At 41.5% G+C, this 12,133-nt stretch overlaps 1 protein-coding gene and 2 non-coding genes across 7 annotated transcripts in view; 1 reads left to right on the top strand and 2 right to left on the bottom strand.

Moving 5' to 3' along the window:
- OSBPL3 (oxysterol binding protein like 3) overlaps positions 1-12,133 on the top strand; it is a 175,579-nt gene that overhangs the window by 7,193 nt on the left and 156,253 nt on the right. The gene's annotated exons all lie outside the window — the stretch shown is intronic.
- On the bottom strand, positions 11,318-11,387 carry LOC115286189. Its single transcript, XR_003905934.1, has one exon. It is a non-coding gene; the product is annotated as a small nucleolar RNA U2-30 (small nucleolar RNA).
- Positions 11,557-11,636, bottom strand: LOC115286191. The gene has a single exon (XR_003905936.1). It is a non-coding gene; the product is annotated as a small nucleolar RNA U2-19 (small nucleolar RNA).

Raw genomic sequence — 12,133 nt, 5'->3', positions numbered from 1 at the left:
CTAGTAGTGCAGTCGCTAGCTTGTGGAGTAGTTCTCTTTTTAATCTTTTGAGGAGCCTCCCTACTGTGTTCCCGAGTGGCTGTACCCGTTTGCATTCCCGCCAGCAGTGCTGAAGAGATCCTCTTTCTCTGCATCCTCGCCCACATCTGTTGTTGCCTGAGTTGTTCATGTTAGCCAGTCTGACAGGTGTCTCATTGTGGTTTTGACTTGTGTTTCCCTGATGATGAGTGATGTTAAACGTGTTTTCATGTGTCTGTTAGCCAGCTGGAGAATTCATGGGATTTCTAATATGATTCCCTATATTTGCTCTAGGGCAACTGTTGGCCACAAATGGCTATTGGCCCCTTGAAACATGGCTAATTCTTATTGAGATATACTGTATGGGTAAAATATACAAAGAATATGAAAAAGAATGTAAAATTACCTCAGTAATTTTTGTTTATATGTTCAAATGACAATATTTTAGGTATATTATAATACTATATAATTAAAACTGATTTTACTTGTTTTCTTTTTTTAAATGTTTGTTTATTTTTGAGAGAGAGACACACACAGAGTGTGAGCAGGGGAGGGGCAGAGAGAGAGATACACACAGAAACAGAAGCAGGCTCCAGGCTCTGAGCTGTCAGCACAGAGCCTGAGGCGGGGCTCAAACCCACGAACTGTGAGATCATAACCTGAGCCGAAGTCGGCCCCCTAACCAACTGAGCCACCCAGGCGCCCCTTGTTTTGTTTTTTCAACTGACTACTTAAAAATTAGAATTCATATGTGGGTCATATGACATTTCTTTTGGGACTGTTGCTTTATACCTTTGCATATGTTTGAGATTTCACATAAGTTAAAATCAGAGGCATTTGAATTTTTTTTTAAAAGTCTGAAGTACAGTATTTTTCATAAATGATTCCTCTTTTTGAAAAGATTGAGAAATACGGACTTAGTCAAAGATCATTCTTCGTAGAAGCTTACAACAGGCAGGCTGTAGCCTTGCACTGCCATTCCTGGGCTAATCGTATGCCAAAATTTAAAAATTCTTTTAAAATAGGGGCACCTGGGTGACTCAGTCAGTTAAGCCTCCGACTTTGGCTCAGGTCATGATCACACGTTCGTGGATTCAAGCCCCGTGTTGGGCTTTGTGCTGTCAGCTCAGAGCCTGGAGCCTGCTTCCGATTCTGTGTCTCCCTCTCTCTCTGCCCCTTCCCCTCTCATGCTCTTGTATCAAAAATAAATAAAACATTAAAAAATTTTTAAATAGATGGAAGAGCAGCACGAGGGAATTGTTCCTTTAGTTATTTACCTGATTCTTTTGTTTTGAAGTTGATTTCCTTCATCTTGGAGAAATGTAGAAAATGCAATGGTAATTTCATTGTTCTTAGTCACAGTGTTTATAAGCCTGAAGTTGATTTATGATCACTTGATTTATAATCGCTCTGCCTCAACCTGTTTGTGAATCAGAATGTGATTGTTTCTAGGTTCCCCAAGACCCCTGGAATATGAGTGGAATATGAGTATTAAATAGTAATAAGTGGATTTACAGCTGGGAAACACATTGCCTTCATACAGAATCTCTTTAGGCGAGTATTATGTTGCTCTCTGGATGTCGTGTTTACTCATAGAGAGTGGACCTGAATTGAAAAATAGCTTTAATGTAAGCAGAACAGAATTAAATTGCCATGAAGAGCCCCAGAGATCATCAAAGGATCTGTGACTGTCAATATAAAATCAAGTTTATTATTTTGTTTACTCTCTTCAGTTAACATATTAAAACCTGATTTTTCAAAAACATTTGGGTCACTTTTCTCAGTATAACATTTCTCCACATATATATTAAAATGCAGTACCACTGGGACGACTGAGTGGCTCAGTCAGTTGAGCCTCCAGCTTTGGCTCAGGTCATGATCTCATGGTTCATGGGTTTGAGCCCCGCATCGGGCTCTGTGTTGACAGCTGCTTCGGATTCTGTGTCTCCCTCTCTCTCTGCCCCTCCCCTACTCATGCTTGGTCTCTGTCTCTCTGTCAAAAATAATTTTTTTTAAAAAAAAACAGTACCATTAACGATTCCCACACTTGTTTTCTTTCTTGATAACAAGTGTTATAATACAGGAAATTTAAAGTTGCAGTGTAAGTCTTAAAAAACAAATTTTCTTCCCCGAATCATCTGTGATGGGTGGTGATCTGAAATGTTTGGAAGCAAAAGCTATTTTTTAAATCTCACTGGACAATTTTATGTTTTTAATCTCATAGACATTATTAAACTTGAAGTAAATACCTCCCTGGAATGAAAACAGGGAATATGATTTCTGTTCAGACATGTAAGAAGCATTTATTGAGGACACACATCGTGTCAGGTGCCAGATTGCGTCCAGGGGAAATGGTGATGAATTATCCAGATGTGGAGGCTCCCCTTGAGCAGGTTATAGTTTAGAAGGAGACAGAGATAGTAAGCAGTCACAGAGAATTTGTTAGTTACAGTGGAGGTATGTGGCTCAAAGGGAATGAGTCTGGATTTTGATTGGGGCCCTGGGGAGGTAAGTTCCATTTTTCTGTAGGTCGTGATTCAGGCTGCTGATTGTCAGAAGAAGGAGAAGGAAAGAGAATGGGGTCAGGGATCCTCCTTCGAGGATGGTCCAAGCAAAATTCTGCCCTTTTTATGTCTTTGTGCTGCTCTCAGAGGCCAGGTGAAACTGACTAGGAGGAGGGGTTTAATGCCTGTCTGGTTCAGGTTCAGAACTGCTCCAAGCAGATTTCTGGTGTATGTAGAATTAACTAGGTGTGCTTTGAGTCATTAGGGAATGGGGAGCCATGCTGCCTTTAAGGGCATATAATTACAAAGAATAATGAAAATAACAATGGCACCTAGTAACGATGCAGCACTTACCATGTGTCAGCTTAAGTGCTTTCCAATGATTACTTGTGGTGACTGCCATCTTAGTTTACTAATGGTCGAACAGAGGCTCAGGAGCGATACTTGTTCTTTGGTTGTCCAACATCCACTTACCCTTCCCGATTTCCATTGGAGGAATCACTTCTTTGCATCTAGTTTGCTGAGTCTAGAACAAGAGCTCCATTCTCCTTGGCCACAGGTGGCCCTGTGAGCCAGGCTGGTCACATGCCTCTTGCCGTACTCTGGGTCCAGTGCCAAGGGCCATTGGGATTCTGCTGTTGAGGGTGTGTCCTGACCAGACCTTTCCTGTCTGTACCACATTGTTGTGGTCTGGCCTCCGTTTCCAGGAAGCTATGCCAGTGCTTGTCTCTCCAGCCTCCTCTTAAATTCCTTGAACTGGTTGTAGAGAGCAAAATGGAGTCCCTCGTCTCAAGAAGGGGCCTGTGTCAAATAATGACCAAACAGGTAAATGTGCTGCGGTCATGAGGTATTGCTGGGACCAGCATCAGCTGACACCCAGAACCGATAACAGGCAGAAGCAGAAGAGGTCTGTAGGGGCCCACGACCAATGAAATCCCTTTAAAAAGGGGAGGACTTTTGCAGCAAAGTGTCAGACAGACCCTTCAGACCTGACCCCTCTGTGTCTGACCCCTTAAAAAAGGGCAACTGCTGCTGAACAGAACCAAGACCCTTCCCTGCTTGAACATAATAAGCAGTAAAGAGCTGACATGAGGCGCTTTTGCAGAGAAGTGGGCATTTGAGCCAAGCTTCGAAGGACACATGGGTTTGGGACAGAGGAAGGGAACAGAGGACTGTGTAGAAAGCACATCCTGCCAAGAATGCAGGATGAGTCAGGGCGTAGCATCTTTGAGGAACGAGGAACCCTCCGGTTTGATGATAAGGACTGTTTTAAATGGGAAAAGTGACAGGATATGAGAATGGAGAGGTAGGTTGGGCCCCATGTGCAGTGGATCCTGGTCTCATTGTGTAGACAGTGAGCAGGGAGGTGACATGGTGGAAGCTTTCTTAGAGGAAGTATTCTAGAGCTGGTGGAGAACGACGGAGCCTGGGAGCACAGGCGCCATGAGCTTGAACTAGGGTAGTAACAATGGAGGGGAAGGGAAAGCTCACTCAGAAATACGGGAACATTAGGATGACGGCCCCTAGGAACTCCAGGGATCTGGGGGATGGGGTTGAGGGAGAAGGCAGATAGGATCCAGTAGGTAATAGTAAGTGAGGTTGGTTTGATCAGGTAGAAACGTTAGAGTCTTACATTGTACCTTCCACTAAAATAAATTCCACATAGATCCAAACCTTAACATTAAAACAACTCAGAAAAAAACAGAAAATACTATTGAAATAATAGTGGCGTTAAAAAATTCTTTCAAGATATGACACAAAATCTAGGCCCTATAAAACAATAGATTGTATCATTTGACTACATATAATGTTTGCAGGGACAGATATTTTTTTTTTTTTAACTATTTCAAGGGGCGCCTGGGTCGCTCAGTTGGTTTAGCATCTGACTTTTGATTTTGGCTCAAGTCATGATCTCATGTTTCATTAGATCAAGCCCTATGTCCAGCTCCACACTGACAGCATGGAACTGGCTTGGGATTCTCTCTCCCTCTCTTTCTGCCCCTCCTCACCCCTCAAAATAAATAAAATAAACTTATGCCAGATATGTCAAAAGGCCTATACAATATGCTATGTAGAATACCTGAAAGAACTGATGAACGAATTCAACCAAGTTGTAGGATATAAAATCAATATACAGATATCTATTGCATTTCTTTTTAATTTATTTATTTGGAGAGAGAGACACACACAGAGATGCAGGGGCAGAGGGAGAGAGAGAATCTTTTTTTTTTTTTTTAATATTTATTTATCTTTGAGAGAGAGAGAGACAGAGTGCAAGCTGGAGAGGGTCAGAGAGAGAGGGAGACACAGAATCTGAAGCAGGCTCTAGGCTCTGAACCGTCAGCACTGAACCTGAAGAGGGGTTCAGACTCAGGGACCATGAGATCATGACCTGAGCCCAAGTTGGATGCTTAACCTACTGAGCTCCCCAGGCGCCCTGAGAGAGAATCTTACGTAGGCTCTGTGCGCAGCATGAAGCCAGTCCAGGGACTCAGTCTCATGACCCTGAGATCATGACTGGGGCTGAAATCAAGAGTTGGGCACTTAAGTGACTGAACCACCCAGGCATCCCAAGAAATATATTGCATTTCTACACACCAAGAATGAAGTGGCAAAAAGAGAAATCAAAGAATCAATCCCATTGCATCAAAAACCATAAGATACTTAGGAATAAACCTAACCAAAGAGGTAAATAATCTATAGTCTAGAAACTATAGAATTATTATGAAAGAAATTGAAGAAAACACAAAGAAAAGGAAAAACATTCCATGCTCATGGACTGGAAGAACAATTATTGTAAGAGGTCTATACTACTGTAAGCAGTCTACACGTTTAATGCAATTCCTATCAGAATATCACCAGCATTTTTCACAGAGCTAGAACAAACAATCCTAAAATTTATATGGAACCACAAAAGACTCTGAATAAGCAAAGCCATTTTGAAAAAGTAAAGCAAACCTGGAGGTATCCCAACTTTGGATTTCAAGCTGTATTACAAAGCTGTAGTAATCAAGACAGTGTGGTACTGGCACAAAAATAGACACATAGATCAATGGAACAGAAGAGAAAATCCAGAAATGGACCCACAACTATATTGTCAACACATCTTCAACAAAGCAGGAGAGAATATCCAGTGGGAAAAAGACAATCTCTTCAACAAATGGTGTTGGGAAAACTGGACAGCAACATGCAGAAGAGGGAAACTGGACCACTTTCTTACATCATACACAAAAATAAATTCCAAGTGGATGAAAGACCTAAAGGCAAAATAGGAAACAATCAAAATCCTGGCGGAAAACACAGACAGCAACCTCTTTGACCCTGGCTGCAGCAATTTCTTAGTAGTCTCTGGTGATTTAAAGAAAATGAAAGCAAAAATTAACTATTGGGATTTCATCCAGATAAAAAGCTTCTGCACAGAGAGGGAAAGAAACAACAAAACTAAAAGGCAGCCTATGGAATGGGAGAATATATTTGCAAATGGCATATCTGATAAAAGTATCCAAAATTATAAAGAACTTCTCAAACTCAACACCCAAAAAACAAACAACCCAGTTAAGAAATGGGCAGAAGGCATGAATTTTTCCAAATTTTCCAAGTTTTCCAAAGAAGACATCCACATGGCTAACAGACACATGTAAAGGTGCTCAACATCACTCTTCATAAGGGGGATACAAATCACAACCGTAATGAGGTATCACCTCACACCAGTCAGAGTGGCTAAAATTAGAAAAGAAACCACAGGTGTTGGCAAGGATGTGAAGAAAGGGGAACCCTCTTGCACTGCTGGTGAGAGTGCATTCTGGTGCAGCCACTCTGGAGAACAGAATGAAGGTTCCTCAAAAAACTAAAAACAGAACTACCGTATGATCCAGCAATTGCTCTATTGGGTATTTACCCAAAGGATTCAAAAATACAGATTCAGAGGAGTACATGCACCCCAATGTTTATAACAGCATTATCAACAATAGCCAAACTATGGAAGGAGCCCAAATGCCTGTTGAGCGATGAATGGATAAAGAAGATGTGATATTTATATACAATGGAATATTACTTTGCCATCACAAAGAACGGAATCTTCCATTTGCAATGATATGGGTGGAGCTAGAATGTATTATGCCAAGTGAAATAAGTCAATCGGAGAAAGACAAGTATACCATATGATTTCACCTATGTGGAATTTAAGAAACAAAAGAGATGACCATAGGGGAAGGGGGAAAAAAGAGGGTAGCAAACCATAAGAGACTCTTAACTATAAAGAACAAACAGAATTGATGGAGAGAGGTGGGCAGGGGATGGGCTAAATGGGTGATGTGTGTTAAGGAGGGCACCCGTTGAAATGAGCACTGGGTGTTCTGTTTAAGGGATGAATCACTAACTTATACACCTGGAACCAGCTTTATCATATATGTTAACTATTTTGAATTTAAATAAAAACTTGACACAAAAGAAAACTATGTCAAAAGGCAGTCAATAAACTTAGAAATATAATTTCAATAAGTGTCACAAAGATGTAATGTCATCCGTATATAGAGAACTACAGAGGCACCTGCGTGGCTCAGTTTAAGTGTCCTACTTGATGTTGGCTCAAGTCATGATGTCAAGGTTTGTGGGTTTGAGAGTTGCATCGGACGCTGTGCTGATGTCTTGGGATTCTGTCTCTCCCTCTCTTTGCCTTTCCCAGGTGTGCAGGCATGCACGCTTTCTCTTCCAAAATAAATAAATCTCAGAAATTATTTTAAAGTATATAGAGAATTACAACAAATCGGTAAGAGAAAGAACAGTTACTGTAGAGACAAAGAATATGCACAGTTTACAAAAGAGCGCAAAGTTACTCTTAAACATAGGAGAACCTTACCGTCACTCATAAATAGGAAGAGAAATGCCAATTAAAAGTTTCATGAGGTGCTATTTCCCTCCTATCAGATTGACAAATATAACAAAATGGGTTAACACTGTTGGCGATACCTATTTGAGGACACACTATTTACGGCTGACGGAAGTTAAAATGGCCCTGTGTAGAGCCGTGGACGACGGTGTATGTGGAAAGTTATTTATTGCAGCATTGTTCAAACAAATAAAAAATTGCAGACAATCTAACTGTCCATCAATAGGGACTGGCTAATAAATAACGGAGCAGTTAAAAATGAGGCAGCTCTATGACTATTGATTAGGAACAATCTCTGAGATTTATTAAGTTAAAAAAAAGCGAGGTGTAGATTGCGTGTTTGTGGCACACGTACCACATGTATTGAGGTATATAAAAGTATACCCATATATAATATATATTTTGTATCTATATATGCATAGACATGTACCTATTTATGCTTTTGTACCCACAGTCATAAACTGGTGGGCTGAAGCCATTTTGCACCAGCTTGTTAGAACCAATTGTGTGCATCTCTTTTTAATTCCTTGGTCAATGACAAACTACGTTGGTAGTTTTAAAATTGGCCATGGTGGAAGGATTTATGCCATGGAGGTCAGCAAAGGCAATAAATCAGGGCTTTTGTTTTTGTTTTTCCAGAGAACTGGTTGGTAAATGTTTACTGGTACCCACTATGTATCCTAAATATAAAATATCTCTTGACGGATTCGCAAGAGGTTGGTAATATCAGATTCCCCAAGAAAGGGAAAAGAGGTGGCAAAGGGCAAGTATGAGATGATTGAAATTGTATCTCTCGAATTTTCTTCCACATAAGTGTATTATTCTGCAGTAAATATTAAAGCAAACACGAAAAGTAACTCTAGAATTTAATTGCAGGCCTAGATAACTTTTATTTCAGGTGCCATGAATACTGTAAGGGAAAATAGAAAGTTGAATGGATTTTGGGGGAAAAATACTGCTTTTGGTTTTGAACAGGCTAAGCTTGAAGTCTGTGGGTGACATGAGTGAGTTTTCCAGCAGGTCACTCAGAAGAGAGGGTCAAGCTGGCGATCACCTCTGTGAGCCTGCAGTTTTAGTTGAAATTAAGGCAGCTGAGGTTTCCAAGGGAGGCCTAAGCTGTACAACCTTTTGGGCAGGTGTCCGGAGAGAATGGGGATGGATGCATGTGGTGCCTTGGGCAATGCCAGCCAATAGGTGGGTTGGGGAAGGGTAACTAGTAATAAGGTAAGAAGCCCATATAATGATAATGATAGTAACTTTCTTTAATGGATGATCTACAAAAGATGAGACGCTATTCTCAATATTTTTTGAAAGAAGGTTACCTGATTTAATTCTTGGAACCACTCAATGGCGGGGGAGGGGAGTGTTACTTCTATGATTGCCAATGAAGGCAGGACAGTAATTCCAAAGAGTAAACCTGGAGAGAGCTCCTGGGAGGGATGTTAGAGCAGGACCGTGAGATGCGGTAAGGTTGTAAAGGTCAGGACATTTCAGGCAGGAGGAAGTGAGCCATGGCCGCAAGAGATGCTTTCTGACGTAGCTGGAGGATCGAGATGCAGGACAACTTGAGGGCAGCGCACGGCTACCCTGTTTTCTGCAGCTGGAGAGCCACAGAGTGTTTCTGAGCTAGGGAATGTGCTTTGACCAGTCTGACTGGGATTCGAATGCTGTAATACGGTGTGTTCATTGGTGTGCGGAGGAGGGAGAGTGGAACCAGAAAGTAGATCACGTCGATGGCCATGAATATGGGTTTTCTGAGTATGTGCAGGCAGGAGCTGTGATCGCTAATGCACGTTCATTCACTCTTAGTTGGTTTTTTGAATCAAGGTGAATTTGCCTGTGTGATGGGCGTATTGTTTATCTTTTTTCATCCGTCAATAAATTGTGGGATACACTCTCTATTTTCCAGAAGACTGTCTGTCCGTGAGGAATAAGGAAAGTGGAGGTGAATGAACAAATTACTATTTGGTGACATATAGTTTTATGCATATGTTTTATTTGTGAATTGTGCTGAAGCATAATAGTCCTGTCTCAAGACACAAGCAAGTCCTATGTCTGTTTTTCTGAGAAACGCGTTCTCCTACCTTGTAAATATACAAGTGCATGAGCAGCGTAAAGCTCACCCTAATTAGGTGTTTAACGCCATCTTTTTCTAGCCCAGGGTTTTCTTACATTTATTGTATGTGTCTCCATTGGAATAATACTAATAATGAGTTAAATAACAATGAGAACCGCGTGGTTCTCTTGACTTGTAATTCCTGTTTTTCTAGTAGCATCCGAGTTTGTTTATTACTTTTCATTCTGCATCTTTTGTGCCTTGTGTAAGGCCTGGAAGTCTCTTGTTTTCAGGCATTTAAAGGATTTATTTTCATAGGTGTATCCAGATAGGTGTAGGGGGATGTTTATCTACCTTTTCTGGTCCACAGATGAAGACACCTTGTTTGACACATTTGCCTGCGACCAGAAGGACAGAACGTTGGAATTCGGGGGTTTGTAAACTGTTTGGTCTTGAGAGGCGCCCTGATCTTCCTTCACTGCTAAGAACCTCACAGGTTAGGCGGGCAAAATAACCATGTTCTTGTGTCTTGCTGGTTAACTCACCCTGAGGTTTAGCGTTACCACGGACTTGCCTGCATCCCTGTGGATAGTGCTGTTTTTCCTGCACTCTCTCAGAGGAGTTGTGTGAGAATTAGCCAAGTGTTAGTAGATGCGAAGCGGGGTTCGGAGAGCCACGTGGTTGCTAGTTGGGCAGGAAGCCAGCTAGAGGAATGCGGCGTGTGCACAGGCCTCACAGTTATCACAGTTATCCGTCACTTTCTCTGGGGAGGCGGTTCCAAGCTTCAGCAGCCCTAAAATGACCTGCAGAGCCTGTCAAAACATAGAGTGCCCGCCCCCCCCCCGGCCCCCAGAGTTTCTGATTCAGTGGATCGGTGGCGGGGCCCAAGATACTGTGTTTCCAGCAAGTTCTCAGGTGCTGCTGGTGCTGCTGGTCCAGAGACCTCTTAGAAAATCCAGATACTGGTTCAATAGGCAGAAGACTGAGTTTCAACAGCCCCGAAGACTGTTTGCTCTGATTTGGGAAAGGACAGAGAACTCTGGTTAACGTCATGGTCAGGTTATTATAGTCCTCGTGTTTTATATTGTATTTCCACATTTGTAAATCACATTAACATACTTTGCTTCTCACAACAAAGACAACCCTGTGAGGTAGGCAGGACCTCGTTGCATAGTTGGGGAAAATCAGACTGAGCACCTTGGGTAAGGGGAGTGCGAATTTGCGAGCTGAGACTGCATCTAGATTTTCTTTTTCTTTCCTTTTTAAAAAAATGTTTATTAATTTTAATGTTTATTTATTTATGATTTTTTAAATATTTATTTAGTTTTGAGAGAGAGAGAAAGAGTGTGTGTGAGCAGGGTAGGGAGACACAGAATCTGAAGCAGGCTCCAGGCTCTGAGATGTCAGCCCAGACCCCGAAGTGGGGCTTGAACCTACACATTGCGAGATCATGACCCAAGCTGAGGGCTGACGCTCAACTGACTGAGCCACCCAGGTACTCTGATTTTTTTATTGTAGGTTTAGAGTTCCTTCTAGTTTCACTAGCCTTTAAAGCTAGTGAAAAGCTTACAGATCAGCTGCTCTGATAATGCTCAGAGTTTGTTTTAATCACTCTCCAACTCCAAAATAGCTTTTTATTTTAGAACAGTTTCAGATTTCCAGAAAAGTTGTGAGTTCCCGTATGCCTCACATTCAGTTTCCCCTATCAATACTCAATCAATAATCAAAACAATACATTAGGAGGGTCCATTTGTCACAATTAATGAACCAACACTAATATACCCAAGTCTATACTTTGTCCAGATTTCCTTGGTTTTTACTTGCTGTGTTATTTCTTATTTTTTTTTTTTTTGAGCTCAGATCAAGTGTAGAAACCTTCATAGTTGTAGAAGCTAGTACAAAAACCTCATCATCATTGCTCAGAACTGATTAAACGTTCATACACACACGTATCTCCTCCACCCCATCCCTATCTCACTCATCAAGTCCTCAGTTATATGCTATCACCTTCACACACACACACACACACACACACACACACACACACACCCCCCAGGCATAAGCTCTTACTGTTTTAAATTACTTCTGCTTCTCAGAACTACAGAGATCATGCATCAGGTAGACTGGAAGGTCTTCTGATGCTCAGATTTGGCTATTTTCATCATTGATCCATTTCAGGATGCTATGTTATTTCTACTTCAGGATTCCTTGGTGTTTTTTATGCCCTTGACAGTTTTGAGGCATGCTGGTCAGGTATTTTATAGAATGTCCTCCCTCGGGATTTGTCTGTTGTTTTTCTCATGATTAGATTAGTGTTAATGGGTTTTGGGGAGAAAGATGACAGAGGTGAGGTGCTGTTCTCTTCACATCATATTGAGGGTACATACTGTCAAAATGATTGATCACTGTTCACGTTGACCTTGATCACCTGGCTGAGGCAGGGTTTGCTAGGGTTCTCCTGTAACCTAACTCTTTCTCCAACCCACTGTGTGCAGTCCACACGTAAGGGGTGGGGGGTTATGTTCACATCATCCTTGAGGGTGGAATATCTACATATATTGTTTGGTATTTTCTGCATATCAGGTTTGTCTATCCTCCATTTACTGATTTAAAAAAAGTTTATTTATTTCTGAGAGACAGAGTGTGAGCAGGGGAGGGGCAGAGAGA

Source organism: Suricata suricatta, chromosome 2 (genome assembly GCF_006229205.1).
Source record: "Suricata suricatta isolate VVHF042 chromosome 2, meerkat_22Aug2017_6uvM2_HiC, whole genome shotgun sequence".
NCBI classification, from domain to species: Eukaryota; Metazoa; Chordata; class Mammalia; order Carnivora; family Herpestidae; genus Suricata; species Suricata suricatta.
The sequence above is the reverse complement of the archived record's forward strand: the minus strand, read 5'-3'. Positions and strand labels throughout refer to the sequence as shown.